The following is a 13,213-nucleotide window of genomic DNA, read 5'->3' on the forward strand; positions in this document are numbered from 1 at the left end:
TTCGAGTATACTTCTCAGAAAGCATGCACAGGAAAACTGCAGACAGAAAATTTAAAGATCTACAGCTTTGATGGAAAGAGACATTGATTTCATTAAAATGTGTGGATTGAAGGAAACAAATTTCCTTTAAGCTCATTGCTTCACTTGGCTCGTAACAGTTTCAGCATCTCTACTTGTGATGAGAAACGGCTGATTATAAAAGGACTATCTGGAATTACAAAGACCTTAGCTCTTAACCTTTTGAGGTTGTCATTGCTGTTTAGTCGCTAAGTCATGTCTGACTCTTTTGCAAGGTAAGGTTATTTAAATTCCTTTGAAATTTCTTATACCTTTCTCCCAGGAGAAAGATGCAGTTACCTGTTTTAGTGCCCTATTGCTGCATAGCAAGCCATACCCAAACGTGGTTTAAAACAGAGCAAGCAAGTTCTTCTCAGGACCCAGTAATTAAGCTTGGTTGAGCAGGTAGCAGGGGAGCCAGATTTCTCACACAGTAATTTAGGGCCCAAGATCACAAAAGATGATGCTGCCAGGCTGTTTTCAGGACTAAGTGCCGAACCAGCTTGGTGGTTCAGATGGTAAAGAAGCCGCCTGTAATGTGGGAGTTCAGTTCAGTTCAGTTCATTCACACATTTGTGTCCAACTCTTTGCCACCCCGTGGACTGCAGCACTCCAGGCCTCCCTGTCCATCACCAGCTCCTGGAGTTCACCCAAACTCATGTCCATCGAGTTGGTGATGCCATCCAACCATCTCATCCTCTGTTGTCCCCTCTCCTCCTGCCTTCAATCCTTCCCAGCATCAGAGTCTTTTCCAATGAGTCAACTCTTCACATCAGGTGGCCAAAGTACTGGAGTTTCAGCTTCAGCATCAGTCCTTCCAATGAACACCCAGGGCTGATCTCCTTTAGGATGGACTGGTTGGATCTCCTTGCAGTCCAAGGGACTCTCAAGAGTCTTCTCCAACACCACAGTTCAAAAGCATCAATTCTTCGGTGCTCAGCTTTCTTCACAGTCCAACTCTCACAACCATACATGATCACTGCAAAAACCATAGCCTTGACTAGATGGACCTTTGTTGGCAAAGTAATGTCTCTGCTTTTGAATATGCTATCTAGGTTGGTCATAACTTTCCTTCCAAGGAGTAAGTGTCTTTTAATTTCATGGCTGCAATCACCATCTACAGTGATTTTGGAGCCCAGAAAAATAAAGTCAGCCACTTTTTCTACTGTTTCCCCATCTATTTGCCATGGAGTGATGGGACCGGATGCCATGATCTTCGTTTTCTGAATGTTGTGCTTTAAGCCAACTTTTTCACTCTCCTCTTTCACTTTCATCAAGAGGCTCTTTAGTTCCTCTTCACTTTCTGCCATAAGGGTGATGTCATCTGCATATCTGAACTTATTGATATTTCTCCCAGCAATCTTGATTCCAGCTTGTGTTTCCTCCAGCCCAGCATTCCTCATGATGTACTCGGCATATAAGTAGGGTGATAATATACAGCTTTGACGTACTCCTTTTCCTATTTAGAACCAGTCTGTTCCATTTCCAGTTCTAACTCTTGCTTCCTGACCTGCATACAGGTTTCTCAAGAGGCAGGTCAGGTGGTCTGGTATTCCCATCTCTTTCAGAATTTTCCACAGTTTATTGTGATCCACACAGCCAAAGGCTTTGGCATAGTCAATAAAGCAGAAGCAGATGATTTTTCTGAAACTCTCTTGCTTTTTCGATGATCCATTGGTTGTTGGCAATTTGATCTCTGGTTCCTCTACCTTTTCTAAAACCAGCTTGAACATCTGGAAGTTCATGGTTCATGTATTGCTGAAGCCTGGCTTGGAGAATTTTAATGTGGGAGACCCGGGTTCAATCCCTGGTTTGGGAAGATCCCCCGGAGAAAGGCATGGCAACCCACTCCAGTATTCTTGCCTGAAGAATCCCCATGGGCAAGAGGAGCCTGGTGGGCTACAGTCCATGGGGTGGCAAAGAGTCAGACACGAGTGAAGCGACTAAGACTTTCATAGAGACAAAATTTTAATTTTAGGGAGGTGGAATCCTAGGACTGAAAGCACTGGGAGTTCTTCAAGAGCATCACAGATGTTTTCATGTTTTATTTTGTAATTGCACCCACACAAGTTCTAGAACAGCCTGCTTTCTACTTTGACTAAATTCACATAGTCCAGTTCAGTTCAGTGAGTTCAGTCACTCAGCTGTGTCTGACTCTTTGTGACCCCATGGACTGCAGCACGCCAGGCTTCCCTGTCCATCACCAACTTCCGGAGTTTACTCAAACTCATGTCCATTGAGTCAGTGATGCCATCCAACCACTTCCTCCTCTGTTGTCCCCTTCTCCTCCCATCTTCAATCCTTCCCAGCATCAGGGTCTTTTCAAATGAGTCAATGCTTCACATCAGGTGGCTAAAGTATTTATATATTCATGGAAAAGTCAGTAAAGAGGTGAAATAAGATTACCTTTTTGTTACAGGGCTTTTTAGGCTTTTTTAAAAAATAGAAGCACACTAGCACATCCCGCCTCCCTGTTTTAATTGAAGTATAGTTGATTCACAATGTTGTGTTAGTGTTCGATGTGCAGCAAAGTGATTCAGTCATACATACATATATATATGCATTCTTTTTCACATTCTTTTCCTTTATAGGTTATTAAGAGATATTGAATACAGTTCTCTGTGCTATAAAATAAATCCTTATTGATTATCTATTTTATATATAGTTGTGTATATCTATTAATCCCAAACTCCTAATTTACCCCTTCCCTTTCCCCTTTGGTAACCATAAGTTTATCTTCTATGTCTATGAGTCTATTCTGTTTTGCATCATATTTTTAGATTCCACATATAAGTGACATCATATGTTTGTCTTTGTCTGACTTACTTCACTTTGTATAATAATCTCTAGGACTATCCATGTCACTGCAAGTGGCATTATTTCATTCTATTTTAAGGACTGAGTAGTATTCCGTTGTGTATATATACACCACATCTTCTTCATCCACTCAGCTGTTGATGGACATTTAGGCTGGCACATCTCTTTTTGAATGTCCTAAAGGCATCTGCCGGAGAAGGCAATGGCACCCCACTCCAGTACTCTTGCCTGGAAAATCCCATGGACCAAGGAGCCTGGAAGGCTGCAGTCCATGGGGTCGCTGACGGTTGGACATGACTGAGTGACTTCACTTTCACTTTTCACTTTTATGCATTGGAGAAGGAAATGGCAACCCACTCCAGTGTTCTTGCCTGGAGAATCCCAGGGATGGGGGAGCCTGGTGGGCTGCTGTCTATGGGGTCACACAGAGTCGGACACAACTGAAGTGACTTAGCAGCAGCAGCAAAGGCATCTGCATATTGGAGCTTGTATTTGGGGAGAAGGAAAGACTTGAAGCAATTATTTTCCTCCTAGTATTCCTTCATTTTTCTTCATATTTATCTATGGATTTATTTTTAATTTACAGAAAGTATTTAATACACATTTTATGGTACCTCATTATTTTCATTTAAGAATTCTGTCCATAAGAGCATATATAACTCTATGTTATTCTTTTTGATGGTTATAGAGTTGTTTATTTATTATCTAGCTAATCGCCAGTTGTTAGACCCAAGAGAACTAAAAAGATACGTTCATACAAAAACTCATACATGAATATTCATAGCAGCATTTTCATAATAGCCAAAAAGTGGATACCACGCTAATGACCATCAACCGACAAATAGATAAGCAAGATGTATAATGTCTATACAATGCAAAATCATCTGCCACAAAAGTTAGAAAAAGGACGGAGTACCAATATATCCTACAACACAGAAGAACCTTGAAAACTTCATGCTAACTGAAGGAACCCAGACACAAAGACCACATATTTTAATGATTTCAAATTTACATAAGAGGCAAATCTGTAGTGACAGAAAAGAGATCAGCCTGCCTCACTCTTCACCCTGGTGGTTCAGATGGTGAAGAATTTGCCTACAGTGTGGGAGACCAGGGTTCAGCCCCTGGGTTGGAAAGATCCCCTGAAGAAGGGAATGGCAAGCCACTCCAGTATTCTTCCCTGGAGAATTCCATGGACAGAGGAGCCTGGTGGGCTAGAGTCCATGGGGTTTGAAAGAGTCAGACACAGCTGAGCGACTAACACTTTCACTTCACTTTTCACTCTTAGAAGGCCCACCTTTCGCGGCTTCCACAATACCATTCTCTTCTGGATCTCCTTGCTACCTCTCCGACTGACTGGTTTCAAGTATGTCAGCCACCACTAGCTCCTTATGCACTATGGTCCTCGGTGACCCTTGTATTCTCTCAATATGCTTTCTTGCACAGAGCTCAGAACTTCTGCTACAAGTTTGCTGCCACTGTGACTTCCAGATTTATTCCTCCCGCCTTTTCCTCCTCCCAAACTCTAGACCCTCTTGCCATCCACCTACTAAGCATTTCTCCTTAGATGTTCCTCAGGTTCCAAACAGAATTCATCAGTTCCCAAATCATGTCTTTATGCTTTTGCATATGTTGCCTCCTCCACCAGAAACACCCTTCCCACTTCTCTGCCATGTAAATTCCTACTTATTTTTCAAGATTTAGGTTCAATTTTACTTCCTCCTGAAAGCCTTCATGGGTTACTTGGTTTTGATGATTGGCTGCCTTCTGGGTCCCAAGCACTTTACATAGGACATTTTTGCACACTTGCCACACTGTGTTTAATTATTTTGTCCGATTGATCTCCTCAATGGCTACCATTTTGTTTTGTTTTTGTATCTAGCAGTTAGCACAGTTGCATGGGAGAAAATAATGATGATCACAGCTGACACTTCTATTATGCTTACTAGACACCGGACACCAACTTCAGTAATTTTATTCATATTAATTCACTTAAGCTCCCCATTTGCCCCTTGAAGCAGGCATGTTTCTATACCCATTTCTCATATGGACAAACTGAATTATGAGTTTAATGAATTTTCCAAGGTTGCACAGATACCAAATAGCAGACCTGGGGTTACACGCCAGACACTCTTGCAAAAAAGCCTATGTTCTCAACCATTACTGTAAATTGATAGGGAGAGGAGACTTGGGTATTCCCTTCTCCTCTCCCAAGTCCTCAAAAATTTCCAAATTGCTGAGATCTTTCTCTTTCACTTTATCTACAGAAAATGACTTTCTTCAAGGTTGTTGTAAATCGTTTATTATTTATGCAAATTGACTCTACTGCCTAAAACTGGCCTTTCACACAGGTAAGTATGACTGCCATGTGAATTCACTCACGAACGTTCATGGAGTTCCTTCTCTGTCTCTGTGCCAGGCAGTCTTAGGCATTGAGGATAGACTGGTGAGGCACACAGTCACCCTATCTTCTTTAGGCAGAACTTGGGAACAAGGACTTGTCTACTTTCTGCCTAATAATTACCTTCTGGTTAAAGGAGAGTTGAGAGAAGTCTGAGAATGCTGCTTCCATTAGGCAGGGTTCTCCAGAAAGAGAGAACCAATAAGAACAACAGGATGTGTGTTTGGGGCAGGGGGTCAGGAGGATAGAGACAGATTTATTTAAAGGAACAGGCTTACCCAACTATGGGCACTGGCAGTTCTGAAATTGACAGGGCAGGCTCAGCAGGCTAGAAATTTGGCGAGGAGTTGTTTTATTCTTGAGTCCAAAATCCACAGGGCAGACTGTGCTGTGCTGTGCTTAGCCGCTCAGTTGTGTCCAACCCTCTGCCACCCCATGGACTGCAGCCTGCCAGGCTCCTCTGTCCCTGGGGATTCTCCAGGCAAGAACTAGCAGGCTGGAAACTCAAGCAGAGTTTGTATTTCACAGTCCTAAGGCAAATTCCCTTCTATGGGAAAGGTCAGCCTCTGCTCTTAAGACCTTCTCCCAGTTGGAAGAGACCTCCCTGAAATCATGGAGGAAAATGTGCTTTTCTTTAAGTCTACTGACTATAAATGTTAGACACTTCAGAAAAATACTTCAGTATGAAAAACACTCTCATAGCAACATCTAGAGTAGTGTTTGACCAAACAACTGGGCACCGGAGCTCAGCCAAGTTCGAGATTAACCATCACACTGACTGCAGCCATAGGGGTCCAAGGTAGAGAAGCCTCAGAGACTGAATATATAAGCCACCTCCAGCTGAGGAAAGCTTTTAACTTAGGGGCCACGTTGTATGCCATGGTCTGAATTTACTGAGAACATGCTTAAAGCTGCCTCGAGTGCGTGTGTGCTCAATCATGTCCATCTCTCTGCAACCCTATGATCTGTAGCCCTCCAGGCTCCTCTGTCCATGGGATTCTCCAGGCAAGAATACTGGAGTGGGTTGCCATGTTCTCCTCCAGGGATCTTCCCAACCCAGAAATTGGACCCAAGTCTCCTGGGTTGGCAAGCGGATTTTTTTTTTTTTTTAACCACTGAGCCACCTGAGACGCCCACTTTTCTTCCATAGAGGGTCGCCATTGATTTGTCTGAGAAAGTCTTGGTGTGTGTCTGTTTTCCCAGAGTAATGATTAATAGAAATCTTATCACTGTTAAGAATTCCCCAGTTGGGACCGTAAATTATATGGTCACCCATTTTTTAAGTTTCTTTTGCTCAACATCTATGCTTACAGAATATAGAATGCACTTGATTTCCACCGTTTGCATATTTCAAACCAAGGGGAAAAAGTCGTGTCCCAGAAGGTTTTCCTGCGCCGTACGTCAGAATTCCATGATTTATGAATTTGTTTTTCTTCCTTACTGCATGACAGGCACTTGGCAAGGGCCTTTAGATCCAGCCCTCCCAAGATGTGGGACCCTGGGAAAAACTGCTCGCTGTTTGTTTTGTGGTGACCGGCAGCAAACTCACTTGGATGATGAAAAGCTGAATGGAAAAATACCTCATGGATAATTTTCCCACTTCCTATTCTCACAGAATCAGTGTCTGAACATACAGTTCCCAAGTGCAGGGGCAGCTCCTGGAGTGAACTTGTGAGCCTAACTCTAACCGAAGGCGCTTCTGAAGACACTGCAGGGGGAGGGTGATGGCCCCGAACCACAGACCCACCACCTGCTGTTCATCTAGTCTGCTTGCAGCTCCCCTCGAAAGACTGCATTCCCGGAAGCTTCCAACCAGCCGTTAGTTACCACCTTCTGTTACGAGTTAGTGGTCTTTCTTCCTTTATTGAGTCTCTAAATAAATATTTGTTAAGGGCCTACTATGTGGCAAGACAGGATGATCTGACAGCTGAAATTAATTAGTCTGTAGATCTTAGTCCCTGACTAAAAAAAAGGGGGAGGTGTTAATGGAAATTGGAGGGATAAAATGTTGGTTTTTATTTATTTATTTTTCACAGTTGATTCAGAACATAACATCCTATGTTTACAAAAGGGAAAAAGAGACAAGGTCAGCTCACTGCACACCTCTTTCAAGTCTTTGCTTGAAGAATGTTGGCTCACTGAGTTTTCTTGGCCACTCTATTTAAAACTGCGGCTCACCCTCTCACCCAGAACTCTAAATCTCTGTTCTCCTTTATTTTTCCCACTACACTTATCTTATAATATATGATACAATTCACCTGGCTATGCTGTTTACTGTCTTTCTTCCTCCATTAGACTGTGTGCCTGATAAATTTGTTGAATAAATGGCCCAGGACTGAAAAATGATGTCAGACAGGCAAAATTCTAGAATGAGCTGAAACTTAAAAACAATGTCAGAACCACAGAAAGGGATTTTTAAACTGTGAGAGGCAAGAAGAGTAAGAATCAGATAAGCACACAGACAGTTGGGACATGCTGAGTACAATTTAGCAGATGACAGGGAATAAAATTATTCAGCTCTTTATTTTGCTCTGTCTTGTCCAATAAACAAAAGAAAATGGTAACTTGAAACGGTAGGACAGAATTGCAATTCAGAAAAAAAAAAGGAAATCAGAAACATTCAGATAAAAGGAGGGAATTGAAATTCAGAGCATGCACTTGTATGTGCTCATATCTCCAGACCCAGACGACTGGCGTTCCAGGTACTAAGGGCACATTTGATCAACATCAGTGTTCTTGCCTGGAGAATCCCAGGGATGGGGGAGCCTGATGGGCTGCCATCCATGGGGTCACATAGAGTCAGACACGACTGAAGCGACTTAGCAGCAGCAGCAGCAGCAGGACCACTGTTGGCACTCTTGAACAGGAGATGAGAAAGATGAAAAAAGCATCCTAATTTTCAAACGGTAATTAGAGGGGACTACTTGCCAGGCATGCATAACACGGTGCAAAATTTTGACACAAAAGTTGAACAAGACAGCTTCACCCAATACAGAGCTGCTATCGTCCTCTATAGAGACATCAGCTAGGTTGGCCTAAAGTCTTTTTCATCAGCAGCTTTTGGATACAGACATTCATTGAACTATGAATTCCCCTAAGACATACTGTCCTACAGATCCTACTTCACATCTTTATTCACAGCAATATCATGAGAGCTTTTGTCAAGTACCCTGAAGAAATCAGAACACAATTTGTATATGGCTTTTCTCTGAGTCAATGACTCTCTGAAAGGAAATGAGGTTAGCATGGAACGATTTGGTCCTGGTGGGCTCATGCTGGCTGTGAATGATCACTATCTTTTTTTTTTCCTCTCTCTTGCTGTTGGAACTCCAAACTTCTTTCATTCTGACCAAGAAAGGGAGTTTGGGGTACATCCTTGGATATTAACGATTGCTATTTATATTTGCCACAACTTATAATAATTGTAGCTTTTGGGGGGGTGGGTGGTTAACACACTCTAAGCAAGATGCCCAGGACTTTATACATATTATCTAACTTAGTCCTCACATAATTATTACATCCAGTTTATAGATAAGGGCACTCAAGTTTAGAAAGGTGAAGCGAGTGACATAAGGGACTGAAGAGGTCCTCCAACTTAAATCTGTGTGATGGCCCAAATCCACTTTAGGAAAAAAAATATTGAGGTATAACTGACATGTAACATTATATTAGTTTCAGGTATACAACATATTGATTCAATACTGGTGTATATTGCTAAGTGATTAACCAGTAAATCTAGCTAATATCTGTCATCATATATAGTAACAAATTTTTTTTTCTTGTGATGAGAACTTTTAAGATATACTCACTTAGCAACTTTGGAATATACAATACAGTATTATTAACTATAGTTACCATGCTATACATTACATCCATGACTTATTACTTTATACCTAGAAGCTTTGTTCCTTTTGGTCTCCTCAACCCATCTTCTTTTTTAAGATGCTAATGAACTAGTTATGTGCCATGAAAGTCTAGAGTTTTGCTGAGAAGCTATACCACACACATAAGAATGTCAGATACTGTAAACATTTGAAAGTACCTAACATAAAATATAATATAATCCATAATCAAAATTATTTTGACAGAGTTGAAAGCAAGTGTAAAATTAATAAGAAGATTTAGCAGGGTTGAAAGTAGCCTACGTGGCTCAGTTCAGTTCAGTCACTCAGTCATGTCCGACTCTTTGCGACCCCATGAATTGCAGCACACCAGCCTCCCTGTCCATCACCATCTCCCGGAGTTCACTCAGACTCACGTCCATCGAGTCCGTGATGCCATCCAGCCATCTCATCCTTGGTCGTCCCCTTCTCCTCCTGCCCCCAATCCCTCCCAGCATCAGAGTCTTTTCCAATGAGTCAACTCTTCCCATGAGGTGGCCAAAGTACTGGAGCTTCAGCTTTAGCATCATTCCTTCCAAAGAAATCCCAGGGCTGATCTCCTTCAGAATGGACTGGTTGGATCTCCTTGCAGTCCAAGGGACTCTCAAGAGTCTTCTCCAACACCACATTTCAAAAGCATCAATTCTTCGGCGCTCAGCCTTCTTCACAGTCCAACTCTCACATCCATACATGACCACTGGAAAAACCATAGCCTTGACTAGACAGACCTTAGTCGGCAACATTATGTCTCTGCTTTTGAATATGCTATCTAGGTTGGTCATAACTTTTCTTCCAAGGAGAAAGCGTCTTTTAATTTCATGGCTGCAGTCACCATCTGCAGTGATTTTGGAGCCCAAAAAATAAAGTCTGACACTGTTTCCACTGTTTCCCCATCTGTTTCCCATGAAGTGATGAGACCAGATGCCATGGTCTTCGTTTTCTGAATGTTGAGCTTTAAGCCAACTTTTTCACTCTCCACTTTCACTTTCATCAAGAGGCTTTTTAGTTCCTCTTCACTTTCTGCCATAAGGGTGGTGTCATCTGCACATGTGAGGTTATTGATATTTCTCCCTGCAATCTTGATTCCAGCTTGTGCTTCTTCCAGTCCAGCGTTTCTCACGATGTACTCTACATAGGAGTTAAATAAGCAGGGTGACAATATACAGACTTGACGTACTCCTTTTCCTATTTGGAACCAGTCTGTTGTTCCATGTCCAGTTCTAGTGATAAAGAATTCACCTGCCAATGCAGGAGACGTAGGTTTGATCCCTGGGTTGCGAAGATCCCCTGGAGAAGGAAATGGCAGCCCACTACAGTATTCTTGGCTGGGAAATTTCATGGACAGAGGAGCCTGGGGCTATAGTCCATAGGGTAGCAAAATAGTTGGACATGACTTAGCCATTGAACAACAAAACAACAACAACAAAAAGGTAGCAAAGTATCTATTTAACCACTATAGAAAGACGGTGACCATCCTTGGGAAATTGTCTTTGGTTGCGAATTTGGTATGATTCAACATGGTTAATCTAGATGTAGCTTCTAAGGGAACAAACGCTCCCTAGGTAGGTATAAAGAGGAGTATAACATTTCAGTCATTGGAAGTAGCTGGGCTTGTCAGAATCTACTCTGGTCATTTACGTGGTATCTAGTTCAAATATTTCAAATGGCCCCTGACAAACTAAGGTAGACCAGAAGAGCACAGTGAGGGTTAGAAGGAATTTAGAAACCACAGAGAGCCTGCCTTTAACCAGCCATAACCTAGAAGCATGTGAGTTTATGCCTTCAGTTCAGTTCAGTTCAGTCGCTCTGTTGTGTTCAACTCTTTGCAACCCAATGAATCGCAGCATGCCAGGACTTCCTGTCCATCACCAACTCCAGGAGTTCACTCAAACTCATGTCCATTGAGTCGGTGATGTCATCCAGCCATCTCATCCTCTGTCATCCCCTTCTCCTCCTGCCTCCAATCCCTCCCAGCATCAGGGTCTTTTCCAATGAGTCAACTCTTCGCATGAGGTGGCCAAAGTATTGGAGTTTCAGCCTCAGCATTAGTCCTTCCAATGAACACCCAGGACTGATCTCCTTTAGGATGGACTGGTTGGACCTCCTTGCAGTCCAAGGGATTGTCAAGAGTCTTCTCCAACACCACAGTTCAAAATCATCCATTCTTTGGCGCTCAGCTTTCTTCACAGTCCAACTCTCACATCTATACATGACCACTGGAAAAACCAAGAGGCTCATCAAGAGGCTTTTTAGTTCCTTTTCAAAACCTAGACCAAAACAAAGGATAGAAAAGCAGGAGAGTCTCTTGATGAAAGCGAAAGAAGAGAGTGAAAAAGCTGGCTTAAAAGTCAATATTCAGAAAACTAAGATCATGGCATCTGGTCCCATCACTTCATGGCAAATAGATGGGGAAACAGTGGAAACAGTGACAGACTATTTTCTTGGGCTCCAAACACTGGAGATGGTGACTGTAGCCATGAAATTAAAAGACACTTGCTCCTTGGAAGGAAAGTTATGACCAACCTAGACAGCACATTAAAAAGCATAGACATTACTTTGCCAACAAAGGTCCATCTAGTCAAAGCTATGGTTTTTCCAGTAGTCATGTATGGATGTAAGAATTGGACCATAAAGAAAGATGAGCACAGAAAAATTGATGCTTTTGAACTGTGGTGTTGGAGAAGACTCTTGAGAGTTCCTTGGATTGCAAGGAGATCCAACCAGCCCATCCTCAAGGAAATCAGTCTTGAATATTCATTGGAAGGACTGATGCTGAGGCTGAAACTCCAATACTTTGGCCACCTGATGCAAAGAACTGACTCACTGGAAAAGAGTGGGAAGCTGGGAAAGACTGAAGACAGAAGGAGAAGGGGTCAACAGAGGATGAGATCATCTGATGGCATCACCAACTCTATGGATATGAGTTTGAGCAAGCTCCAGGGGTTGGTGATGGAGAGGGAGGCCTGGCATGCTGCAGTCCATGGGGTTGCAAAGAATCAGACACAAATGAGCAACTGAACTGAACTGTACTGTTAAAGTGAGAAAGAATGAAAATAACCAACAGACTTGACGGGACATTTAACGGTAAAATAAGATTTCTGTCTACTACATCTGCAACTTGGGCTGCAACGGACTTCCCTTAGGCCTTTGTTAGCAATTCCAAGAAACATATTTTAATGGGAGTTCTCTGAATCAGTTTTATTTTTGTGGGATCTCCTGATTAACAAATGGTGTCCTCAGCTCTACTCTATACTTCTCAAGTCTGTTGAGTATTGCAATTGTTAATTGCAATCTCATTGCATGCTTTTATGAAGTATTACACATACTGATTCTACAACAACTAAGTAGAATGCTTAGAAAGCATTCATAAATGAGCCACCAAAAAAAAAAAAAAAATGTACTGCCTGGTTAGATATGGGTAAGACAAGGGGCAACGTTAAAAAAAAAAAAAGAAAAAGCTAGGAGGATTCTGTATCCCATATGCTTCACAAATGTCTTCTAAGAACTCCCTCAAGTTTAAAGAAACAAGATTGGAAATCATAGATAATTTATTAGGAGCTTACTTTGGCCACCTCATGCGAAGAGTTGACTCATTGGAAAAGACTCTGATGCTGGGACGGATTAGGGGCAGGAGGAGAAGGGGACGACCGAGGATGAGATGGCTGGATGGCATCACGGACTCAATGGACGTGAGTCTGAGTGAACTCTGGGGAGTTGGTGATGGACAGGGAGGCCTGGCATGCTGCGATTCATGGGGTCGCAAAGAGTCGGACATGACTGAGCGACTGAACTGAAATGAACTGCTTTATTTGAGTTAACATACAAGTCCATCAGCTAAATGACCCAAATCTTCTCACCAGGAGTCTCACTGACATCTTAGGTAAGGTGTTGTCTTTTGTAGGATTACACAGCATGAGACATTCAGCATCTCTGATACACATCCACTAGCAGTCCCCAACCTTTTTGGTGCGAGGGACCAGTTTTGTAGAAGATAAATTCTCCACAGACCTGGTGGTGGGAGAATGGTTTCAGGATGATTCAAGTGCATTACATTTTT

Source organism: Budorcas taxicolor, chromosome 12 (assembly GCF_023091745.1).
Source record: "Budorcas taxicolor isolate Tak-1 chromosome 12, Takin1.1, whole genome shotgun sequence".
Classification (NCBI taxonomy): domain Eukaryota; kingdom Metazoa; phylum Chordata; class Mammalia; order Artiodactyla; family Bovidae; genus Budorcas; species Budorcas taxicolor.